Source organism: Marmota monax, unplaced genomic scaffold, assembly GCF_021218885.2.
Source record: "Marmota monax isolate L192 unplaced genomic scaffold, Marmota_monax_Labrador192_F-V1.1 WCK01_AAM20220418_F8-fsc00531, whole genome shotgun sequence".
Classification (NCBI taxonomy): Eukaryota; Metazoa; Chordata; class Mammalia; order Rodentia; family Sciuridae; genus Marmota; species Marmota monax.
The window spans coordinates 150,687-163,581 of record NW_026693530.1 but is presented as its reverse complement, the minus strand read 5'-3'; the positions used below and the strand labels follow the sequence as shown (position 1 = coordinate 163,581).

The 12,895-nt window shown below is 37.1% G+C and overlaps 1 protein-coding gene across 8 annotated transcripts in view; it reads right to left on the bottom strand.

Moving 5' to 3' along the window:
• The window catches only part of LOC124102286 (transportin-3), a 96,546-nt gene that overhangs the window by 69,072 nt on the left and 14,579 nt on the right, over positions 1-12,895 (bottom strand). The window lies entirely within an intron of this gene.

Below are 12,895 nucleotides of genomic sequence, written 5' to 3'. Positions count from 1 at the left end.
AAAGAAAATTAATTTTCTGCCAGGTATGATTGTGCATGCCTGTAATCCCAGTGGCTCGGAAGGCTAAGGAGGAGGATCACCAGTTCAAGGTCAGCCTCAGCAACTTAGCAAGGCCCTAAGCAACTTAATGAGACCCTGTCTCAAAAAAAACAAAAAGGAAAAAAAAGGCTGAGGATGCCCCTGGGTTAAGTCCCCAGTATCCACCTCTCCGCCCCTCCCACCCCCCTCTCCTGCAAAAAAAAAAAAAAAAATTCTAAATAATTTTAATGTCATACTTCAATACATATATAAGTATATTTAGACAAAAGTATACTCAAAGAAAAATCTGACAAGCTAAATCACCCACTAATTCAGCCAATATTTCAATTGTAGGCCCTATTCAACAAAAATTTTCTAAAACCTCTATCAACTGAACCAGCAGATATAATCTTTTTTTTTTTTCCTATTTGACCGTTTTTTTAAATTTTGTTGTTGTTGTTGTTGTAGATGGACACAATACCTTTATTTTATTTTATTTTTACGCAGTGCTGAGGATGGCACCCAAATGCCTCATGTGTACTAGGCAAGCTCTCTACTAACTGAGCTATAACCCCAGCCCAGCAGATATAATCTTGCTGATGAGAATCATTTGAAAAATGTCCCCAAAGTCTCTACTAAAATGTCACTATGTAACTTCTAACCCTACCTTTAGGTTGGTTGCTTCTTCTCTTTTCCCACATAAAGAAATAAGTTTTGATCACTCTGAAAATTGAGTCTGGAAGCTGTTTTGTTAGTATATCTATAAACAAGGAAATATATTTACTATTGGTCTCAGTACACCTACATTTCAACCTTTAGTGCCTGAAAAAATAGCAGAAAAAAAATACTGGTCCAAGTACATATTTCACATGCTTTATTTGGCAAAATGTTAAATATGCTGCTCAATAACTATCTCACAGAATAAAATAAGCTTATCTATAGAATATAAAGAACAAAAGCAAAGAATTTGGTACTACTCACAAATAAAAAAATAAAATAAAGATATGATTTCCACCTATAACTTAAAAATAAATATTTAGAAAAAGAGATAATTTTAGGAAATAAATCATGTAGCACAGAAGGCAACTAACAGCCAACTAATAAATTCTAATCCAATTCAACACCAAATGCCTTTTCATAGGAGAGGGCTAAAATCAAATGACAATATAGACTGAAAAAACTTTCAATCTCAACATAAGAAAAGAGCCAACTATGAAGATCATATGCCTTTTTAGTTAATTTCTTATGAAGATGGAGCCCTTCACAAGTAACACAATTTCTTCAAGATCTTTCCAAAGAGAGATAAGCAGCAAGTCAAAATCAGAAACAGGCAGAATAAATAGGCAGTGCAAATTCCTAAAGTGAGTTGAAAACAGCCCCTGAATTCCACAATTGCAGGTTTACTAACATAAAATTTAGCTTTTAATCACATACACTGGTGGAGAGTAAACATGAAGCATTAATTTCCTTCAAGACATAGTTGTTTTATTAATTTGGGAGAATTTTTTATCCCTTAGAACATATACTCAACAAATATTTAAATGCATTGATATATCATTATTAACACCAATTACCCTTCCTCAGGTAAAATTTTTTCCAGCCACAATATTTTTAGTCATTCATTATCTAACTAGTAACCCAAGCACATCTATGATTTAATATGCCATCAAAATATATTTATTTTGCTCAAACTCATTTTTTAAATAGCAAAAAGATTCTATGAAGCTCTGGAATCTCTACAAATATCCTCAAACAGAGCAAATTAGAAAGAAAGAACATTTACAGCAAAACTAAGTGCTGTCTAGTCATCTCCAAAATTTAAGTGGATGGGAACCAGCCAGTGATATCTGTAAGATCTCTGCGGTTTCAACTTCAGTTAAAGCAGAAGCAGAGACAAACAACAGAGTATGTGATGGATGCAAAAGAGCCAACAGGTATTCACTGAGAAGTAACAGAGAACCAATTTGAGCACTGCAGTTGAAAATGCCAGATCCAATGGTGGATTCGTGAATGGAAGAGACCTACAAAAGATTTAAAAGGGAATGAACTGCTAGGCACAGTGGTGCATGCCTGTAATCCCAGTCGCTTGGGAGGCTGAGGCAGGAGAATCGCAAGTTCAAAGCCCGCCTCAGCAACCATGAGGCACTAAGCACCTCAATGAGACCCTGACTCTAAACAAAATATAAAATAGAACTGAAGATATAGCTCAGTGGTTGAATGTCCCTGAGTTCAACCCCCCCAAAAAAGAAGGGAATAAACAGTTTAGTCTCTATCTAAAACTTACAAACTGAAGAAGTCAGGAAAGCGGCCCAAACCAAGGAGAAATTACTGTAAAGAGAATCAAATTTATACAGAAGTATGAGACAAAGGAAGAAAAACAAAGGGGAACAAAGGAAATTTCAGAAATCAAGTTTCCATGTTTGTTAACTACCACACTAAAAATAACAGAAAAGGAAGCCCTAAGAAGTTGGAAATATTATATTTAACCAAGACTACTTCTACATGTTCAGAAAAACTAATTTCACAAAAAAATAAACAACTAAGCTTCAAATGACATATACAGCTTTGGAGACAAAAAAGAAAAATGAGCAGAAAACAACTCCTACAAGAAATGAAGACCAGAAAAACAGATTTTAAAAACTATATTACTTTTTCAAAATGAGCTAAAAGACACTAAGAAAATGATATGAAATATAAAATAGCACAATTGGAAAGGAGATTTTCAGAAATGAGATAAAAGACTCATGGAAAAGATGAGAAATTAAAGAAAAAAAAATCACTTCAGACATAAAGACTAAATTAGAAGGAATTTTATAAGTGTGACCAAACACATCAGATAAGTAAAAAAACAAAGCTGTCTTTAACCACAGAGAGAACAAAAAAGGTTAGGGGTGTAGTGGTACATGCCTGTAATCCCAGCTACTTGGGAGGCTGAGTCAGGAGGATCCCAAGTTCAAAGCCAGGCTTGGCAACTTAGCAAGATCCTGTTTCAAAATAAAAAAATAAAAAGGGCTGGGAATATAGCTCAGTGGTAAAGCACATACCAGAAAAATGAAAATGGAAGAATGTACTGATGATACTAAGAAAGAAAATCTGACAAACATTTCTGTTTAGTCAAAATTTTATAAAAGCCACAAACTCTTACATAGAAAAATTCAGAGATTATTATCTTGAGTCCTTCTGAAACAATCTTCTAAAATAGCTTCAGACAACCAAAACAACTACAAAGAGTTTGTCTTCAACGTAAGGACTGATTATAAAGTCTACACATGTAGTGTAAAGAACAACTAAAAAGTAAATGAAGACTCAAAACAAAGAGAAGCGGGTGGGACCGGGGATGTAGTTCAGTGGTCGAGTGTTTGCCTAGCAGTGCTGGGTTCAATCTCCAGCACTGCTAAAGAGGGGGAGGGAGGAAGGGAGGAAGGAGGGAGGGAGGAAGGAAGGATAGAAGGAAGGAAGGAAAGAAGGAAGAAAGGGAAGGGGAGGGGAGGGGAGGGAAGGGGAGAGGAGGGGTACACTGTTTGTGTACCCTGACAGTTCATAGTATAACTATTAAAGAACGAGGGGGAAAGGAAGGTACTGGGGAATTAGACTGATCAAACCATGCTTTGTACAAGTACAAACATGGTAAAGAATTCCACTATGATGTACATTGTAATACACAAGAATGTTGTTTTTTTTTAAGAGAATGAGGGGAGTGGGTTGGGGTTGTGGCTCAGTGGTAGAGCACTTGCCTCTCACATGTGAGGCACTGGGTTCAATCCTCAGAATCACATAAAAATAAATAAAATAAAGATATTGTGCCCATGTATAACTAAAAAATATTTTTAAAAATTTTTAAAAAAGAGAATGAAGGGAAAAGGAGAATAGATGCAAAAATTAATTTAACTGCTGGGCACAGTGGCACACACCCACAATCCCAGTGTCTCAGGAGGCTGAGGCAAGAGGATCACAAGTTCAAGGCCACTCTTGGCAATTAGCAAGGCTCTACGCAACTTAATGAAACCCTGTCTCAAAATAAAAAATAAAAGGGGCTGGAGATGTATCTCAGTGCTTAAGCACTTTAGGTTCAATATCCAGTACCAAAAATAAACAAACAATGGTGATGGTGGTGGTAGTACTAGTATGGTTAATCTGAGGCATCAAGGCACTGAATTCTAATGGCATAAAGTAACTGAATAATTATGGGATATTCCATTTCTACCACCTTCTGTGTCCTTGAGAATCTAGATTTTTACAATGGAAGAGAAATATACAGATGTAATACAGAAGGACTTTTCAGATAAAAACCATGTAATGCTGAATTTGAATCAAAAATATTTATGGAGGACTTGGGGTATGGCTGAGTGGTAGAACACAAATTTAGCAGGTATGAGACCCTAGTTCAATCCCTAGCACTCCCCACCAAAAAGGAGGGGGATATCTGAATGACTATATAGGGAATTTTATCTTTAAATAAATATTTTCTATATGCATAATATTTACTCATGCCTATATATACATGTACACATATGCATGTACATGCCTATATATAATTTATATATAATTTTAATTTCATATATATAATATATATAACTCCTTAGCTATATTCACTGAAAGCCCTAAATATACTATCCCACCCAGTAACAACTGCATCCCTAGTGCTCATGTTGTCGTCTTTAAATTCAATTTGCCACTATAAGAAACCATTCCTTCTTGAAGAAACAGAAGATTAAGGTCTGAAGAAGAAAGCAAGCAAGAATGAGCCTATGATACATTTTGTCCTACTAGATAGCAAGAAAGCTACCTACTTAGAGTCATTTCAAAAGTACTTCGGAGGCACTGGCCTTGCTTCAGCAAGGGACTTAAATTATCACATGGAGAGACATGGTGACCATTATATTTAGGTATAAACTCAGTATCTTACAATGGGAAAATCTAGCATTATTTTGGTTTTCTTATATAAACCATAATTTTAGTAACCTACTAGTAGACAAGGAATACTTTATACAGGTAGTCTAGAAAAATAAGTAAAAAAGAAAAAGACATATTTAGAATACACTGTCACTATTTTGCAACCCACAAACAATGGTTGAAGCAACATTCTGGGACTTCTGAAGTTAGATCAGAAGCAGCTTTAGGACTTCTGCCTTGGAATCCTTCACTTTATACTCTAAGGAGAGAACTGCCATTAAGAATTCAGTAGTGGGCTGGGGATGAGGCTCAAGCTGTAGCGCGCTGGCCTGGCATGCACAGGTCGCTGGGTTCGATCCTCAGCACCACATAAAAATAAAAAAAAATAAAGATGTTGTGTCCACCGAAAAACTAAAAAATAAATATTAAAAAAAAAATTCTCTCTCTCTCTCTCTCTAAAAAAAAAAAAAAAGAATTCAGTAGTGCCCCACTTGAGAGAAAATGTGGAAAGGCCATAAAGACACATGGAGCTGCTGGGTACAATGGCGCATGCCTGTAATCCCAGTGGCTCGGGAGGCAGCTAAGATAAGAGGATCACAAGTTCAAAGCCAGCCTCAGCAAAGGTGAGGCACTAAGAAACTCAGTGCGACCCTGTCTCTAAACAAAATACAAAATGAGACTGGGGATATGTTTCCATGGTTGAGTGCAGTGCCCCTGAGTTCAATCCAAGGTATCAAAAAATAAAAACTAAAAATAAAAAAAAAATAAAAGACTACATGGAAAGTGAGGACCAGCTGGGCTCAGCATTCTGTAGAATTCCAATCACAGTGTCAGGCATGTGTATGAAACTGTCTTAGAACCTCCAGACCAGGCCAACCACCAAATGGATGCCTCAAGTCGCATAATCACAATCTACTGAACTCTGATCAAATTCCTGACCTACAAACTTATGGGATAAAATGGTTTTTAAAGTCACTAATTTTGGGGATTGTTTCAAAAAAGGTAATCAGAAGAGATAACCAGATGATGAAAACGATAAGATCTTGATGAAAATGATAAGATCAAACATGACTGTCTCTCATCAAGCCTCTGGATCCAGCTGCCAATATACAGATGTCCTTTAGTATCCTTGGGGAATTGGATCCAGGAACCTATCAGATACCAAAACCTGCAGATGTTCAAGTCTCTGACACAAAATGGTACAGACTTGTATATAACAGGCATATCTACCCTTAAATTTATAAGTGACATAAATCATCAACAGATTATTTGCAATACATAACACAGTATAAATGCTATGTAAACAGCAGCTGTACTTGGGCTAGGCAAGTGGCAGAGCACTTGCCTCGCACATATAAAGCAATGGGTTCAATCTTCAACACCACATAAAAATGAATGAATGAATGAATAAGGGTATATAAAAAAAACAGTTGCTTGCTGTACTGCATTGTTTAGGAAATAATGATATGAAAAAAGTCAATACATGTTCAGTATAGACACAATCTTTCTTTCCAAATATTTTCATTCTGCAGTTGGTAGAATTCTCAGATGCAAAAACCCACGGATATAAATGACCAACTTATAGAATAGAATGATCTTACATAATTCTTATGCAATCGGCAAAATCCAGATCAGGAAACTCCAGGTCAAATGGACCAGCTTCCTCAACATAAACAATCTTACAAAGAGAATCTACAGACAAAAGGTATATTTAAAGTAGTAATAAAAACAGCAAGACTCTACCACAAAGTGTGGGAATGTCCACCTGCTGATAAAACTGTAAAGACATCGAAAGAAAACATTACTATAAAAGAAGAGTGGGCTGCACGCAGAAGTGCATGCCTCTAATCCCAGCAGTTCTGGAAGCAGAGACGGCAGGATCGAGAGGTTCAAAGCCAGCCTCAGCAATTTAGCAAAACGCCATCTCAAAATAAAAAGGGCTGGGGATGTGTTGAAGTAGTTAAGCACCCCTGGGCTCAATCCCTTGGAAAGGAAGGAAGGAAAACAAAAAACAGCAGTTACTTTTAGGGAGAAGAAAGAAGTCAAATAGGGCACAAGGAAGACCTCAGGAAAGGTCAGTAAAGTGCTATTTCTTGACCTGTTGTGGCTATAAGGACACTCACATATACTAATTCACCAAACTATACATCTGTACCGTACAGTTTTCTGCGTTTGTGTTTAAAAAACCAAAATAACAATAAAGCCAAACCCTATATTTTGCCTATTTAAATTAAACTAGTATGAAGTCTTTACCCACGTTAAATCTGTTAAGCTATTACTTCAGAACCCCTGTAAAAAGCTCATTGTGGGCCAGGCATGGTGGCACATGCCTATAATTCCAGCTATTTGGAAGCTTAAGTTACACTCAGCTATACCCTCAACCCACAATGAACTCTGCCTCCTGCTCCCCAGTACTGGGGACTGAACCAAGGAGTATTCTACCTCTGAGCTACATCCTTAGACCTTTACTAAAATTTAATTTTTACCTCAGCACAGTGTGCACACACCTATAATCTCAGCTACTTGAGAGGCTGAGACAGGAAGATCACAAATTCAAGGTCAGTCTTTGAGACTTATCAATACCATGTCTCAAAAATAAAACTTAAAAAGGGATAGAGATGTGGCTCACTGGTAAAGCACCCTGAGTTCAATCCCCAGTACGTACGTATATACATACATATATATTTTTGTTTTGTTTTGAGATAGGGTCTTACTAATAAATTGCCCAGAGTGACCCTGAACTTGAGATCCTCCTGTCTCAGTCTCCTAAATTGATAGGATCAAATAGGTATGCCACTGCAACAGACTGTTATCTGTATTTCTGACTTAAACATTTCTATCTTCTTAAAAGTTGACATTTCACTGTTACGCACTTTGGCACAAGCCTGTAATCCTAGTGATTCTGGAGGCTGAGACAGGAGGATCACAAGTTCAAGGCCAGCCTCAGCAACTTTGTGAAACCCCCGACTCAAAAAATAATAATCATAAAAAGAGTAGGGATGTGGCTCAGTAGCTAAGTGCCCCTGGGTTCAATCCTAAACTATTTACCTTGAGCAAACTGGTAAACTTATAGGTAGGGCTGTGAATTGGTAAATAAGAGGAGTAGAAATACAAAGGAGATATTTAATTTTGACCTCAGCACAGTGTGCACACCTGCTTTCTTTTCTTCCCACCCTCTCTTTTGTGGGTGAGGTTCTGGGGATTAAACCTAGGGCCTCAAGCATACTGAGCAAGTGCTCTACTAGTATGCTTAAGGGGAGATACACACACACACACACACACACACACATATATATATATCTGATGATAAAACCCAGAGTCCAGAAGCTCTTTACCACTGAGCTACATCCTCAGCCCATTTTATTTTTGAGGGGTTCTCAGTAAGTTGCTAAGTTATTGAAGCTGATCTTGAACTTGAGACTCTCCTGCCTCAGCCTCCTGAGTCACTGGGATTACAGGTATAAGCCACTGTGCCCAGTAAATATATTTTTTTAATGTCTTTTGTATTTATTTTCTTACTTTCTTAGAACCAGAGATAGAACCCAGGGACATTTTATACTGAGCTACATCTCCAATCCTTTTTTACTTTGAGACAGGAACTTGCTAAGTTGCCAGGCTGGCCTCAAACTTGCAATCTTTTTGCCTCAGCCTCTCAAATCACTGGGATTACAGGAGTGTGTCACCACACTCAGCTTAGAACTGTCTTTTTTAAAAAATGGACTTTTAATATGGAAAAATCTCCAAGATACATATTTTTTAATATTTATTTTTTAGTTGTACACAATACCTTTATTTTGTTTATTTATTTTTATGTGGTGTTGAGGATCGAACCCAGGGTCTCGCACATGCCAGGCAAGTGCTCTACCTACCGCTGAGCCACAACCGCTGCCCCAAGATACATATTTTTAAAAATATATAGTAATATACCCTGTGCATGTCTTGGTAGCAGAACATCCAATGATCTCTACAAAGAGGCTTTGTGACCTAGCCCCCAACCTCCTATATGATTACAGCCTTTGAAGGGCTAGGGAAGTCTCCGCCAGTCCCAAGAGCATGGCAGCCACCTCTTACAAAGACCTGCTTATGCCACCCATAACTTCTACTGTCTCTATCTGGGTTCCATGTCCAAGGACAGCTTCTGGCAGGTAGTCCAAGCAAAGCCAATGCCAGACCCCATCCTGACCACCAATCTCAGGCTTCCAGAGGAACGAGCAGCTACAGCCTTGCCTAGCCTTTTCCATCCTAACCCCATCTGGTAGACTAGGCCAAGTACACAGGAGCAATTGTGTTCTTTTTTTTTTTTAATGTTTATTTTTCAGTTCTCAGCAGACACAACATCTTTGTTTGCATGTGGTGCTGAGGATCAAACCCTGGCTGCACGCATGCCAGGCGAGCACGCTACCGCTTGAGCCACATCCCCAGCCCAGCAATTGTGTTCTTTTTTCCCCTCCAGTATTGGGGGTTGAACCCAAGGGTGCACTACCACTGAGCTACATTTGAACCCCTTTAATTTTTCATCATAAGAGACAGGGTCTCACTAAGTTGCGGAAGCTGGCCTCAAATTTGTAATCCTCCTGCCTCAGCCTGATGAGTAGCCAGGATTACACATGTGCTACACTGTGCCCCACTGCACTTAGATTCTTTTATATCAAAACACTAAATAACAAAAAGGAAGTCAAGAGAGCTCATTCTTTACTATCAAGAAACAAGAGCTTTTCTGATACCCCATAACTGTTTGTCTCATACAAAATGGAAAACATGCTTCAAGCATCCAGCAAGAGAAAAAAGTGATACAAATCTCGTTGTAAGATTCTTTCTGAGTGGTATTGCTGCAAAAGTATATTTATTTTGTAATTTTTATAACTATTGCCAAAAGGCTTTATCACATTATACTCCCATCATTCCTGTATCCCCATAGTCTTATCAACAGAATGCACTATCAAACTTCTGTACTTGTGTCTAACTAGCAAAAAATAGTATTTCAGTGTGGTTTTTAATTTCTATTTTATTTTGAGTGAAACTGAGGATCTTTTTAAATTTTTTGAAAATACATTGGTATTTCCTTTTTTTTTTTTTTTATATTTATTTATTTATTTATTTTTAAGTTTTCGGCAGGCACAACATCTTTGTTTGTATGTGGTGCTGAGGATCGAACCCGGGCCGCACGCATGCCAGGCAAGCGCGCTACCGCTTGAGCCACATCCCCAGCCCGGTATTTCCTTTTATGTGAATTTTCTGATACGTTTTATCAATCTTTTACATGACTATAGTTTTTCCATATTGTTTTCCAGGAGTTCCTTATGTTAGTAACTGGTCTCAATTAACCATTTGTGATACACAGCAATCCTTCTATTTCCCTAATATATTTATCAATTTAAAAAAAAATTCGTTCTGTAAACTTTTTTAGAAAAAGCAGTGAAACTTTTTAATAACACACAGCAGTTAGTTTTGTGCCTCATATGCTCCCTAAATGACCTAAAAGTTATCTCTCCTATTGCATTTGCCAGACATTTCAACTTGATTATAAAAGGATATCTGGTATTTTTCCAATTCTCCAGCCAAAAACAACCAGAAAATGTTAATTAGGTACCAAAAAAGACCCTTTCTGTAGACACCAAATTAGCTAGTACATGGGGCCACAGATCCCAGAGAGAATGGAATAGAATTCAGTCCAGTATTTGGCTCCACTTTTTCCCTCAAGTTATCCAATTTGAAAGTGGAAGACAAGAGTCTGAGATGCTGAAGAACTCTGGGACGTTTCAACAGACTGGGAAAAATGATTTCAGGAAACTGGAATATGGCCAGGTGTTATGGTGCATACCTGTAATTCCAGCAGCTTAGAAGGCTGAGGCAGGAGGCAAGTTCAAGCCCAACCTCAGTAACTTAGGCCCCAAGCAACTTAGGAGATCCTGTCACAAAATAAAAAATAAAAAGGGCTGGGCATGGGAATATGCCTCAGTGGTTAAACACCTTTGGGTTCAAACCCCCAAACAACAACAACAACAAAAAAAAAAACCTGGAATATGAACTTGAATTGAAAATTGGAATTCTGACTGCCAAGGAAGAGGAATTCTGATAAATATTCCAAGCCTGCAGTCTGGACCCAGTGAAGGAAAGAAGACATACAAACGCTACTCAATTTATGATGGAATTATGTCCACATAACCCTTCATAAGTTGAAAAAATCATGGGTTGAAAATATGTTTAATACACATAACATTCCAAATATCATACTTAGTCTACTATACCTTAAATGCCCAGAATACTTATTTTAGGTTACAGTAAGACAAAATCATCTAAGACAAGGCCTATTTTATATCAAATATTTGTATCAAATATATAATTTATTAAAAACTGCACTGAAAATTAAAAATAGAATGGTTGCACTTTCACACCATGGAAAAGACAATAAATCACAAGTCAAATATTCCATTATTTGTCAGGGACCATCTACACACCAGTTCTCAAAAAGACTGAAACTTCTACAAGATAGAGTGTGTATTATGCCACAAATAAAGTCCTAATAAATTTAAAGCCTGAAACCATACAAAGCATCTTTTCTAGTTACAATGAAATGAACAGAAGAAAAACCAGAAACTTCATAAATATGTGGAAATTAAACAACACATTCTTCAACAATCAAGAGGCCAAAGGAGAGGAAATATCTTAAGAAAAATGAAAACACAGTGTACCAAAACCTATGGGGTGCAGCAAAAGTTACACTAAGAAGGAAATTTACAACTGTACATGCGTATATTAAGAGAAAAAAAATCAATAGTCTAACTTTTTAACTTAAGGATCTGGGGAAAGAACAAACTAAACCCAAAGCTAACAGAAAGAAGGATATTAAAAAGATTTAGACCAGGACAAAATAAGATGTTCCTATCCCACTCCCCCAAACAAATACACTAAAAAGATCCTGTCTCAAAATTTAACAAAAGAGGTGAGAAAGAATCTGGCAATGTAGCTCAGTGGTAGAGCACTTGCAGAGCATGCATGAGGCTCTGGGCTCAATCCCTAGGACCACCCAAAAAAACACCATTAAAAAAAAAAAAAAAAACATGATTATATGATTAACCATCAGGAATACAAATCAAAACCACAATTAGATATCTCTTCACCAGGATAGCTATAATCAAAAAGACCTAAGTGTTGGTGAAGATGTGGAAAACAAGAAGGCACTTAACAGAGTTATCATATTACTTAGAAATTCAATAAACACTTGAACATGATTACGATTATTCATTGCAGTGTTATTCATAACAATCAAAAAATAGAAACAGTCCAAATGTTGGTTCATTGAAGAATGGATAAAATGTGGTACCTATATATAAAGATAAGAAAATGGAATATTGTTTAGCCATAAAAAGAATTAAGTGGGCTGGGGATGTACCTCATTGGTAGAGCACTTGCCTAACATGCACAGAACCCTGAGTTCAACTCTCAACACCACAGTCAATCAATCAATCAATAAAAATAAATAAGGGTGAAAACAAAAATTGAGTGGGGAGGAAAGGAAACAATCATACCTGCTACAGCATGGATAAACCTTGAAAATGCTATCCTAAGTGAAAAAAGTCAGCCACAAAGTACTACAAACTGTATATTCCCATTTATATGAAATGTCTTTTAACAGGAAACTCTTTATAGACAAAAAGTGAATTGCCTAAAGCTGGGGATGAAGTAGAAGGGGGGAGCATACCGAGGGGTATGGATTTCTTTTTCAGGTGATGAAACTGGTCTAAACTTGATTGCGGTGATGGATATACAACTCCATGAATATTACTAAATATGTCTACACTTTAAGTGGGAGAGTTACAGTTTTGTGAATTTCATTAAAATTGTTATTTAAAAAATAGGCAAGCTAGGCTTGGAGGCGCATACCTACAATCCCCACAAAATTCCAGAGGCTCAGGCAGGAGGATCAAATTCAGCTTCAGCAACTTAGTGAGACCCTGTCTCAAAATTTAAAAAATTTTAAAAA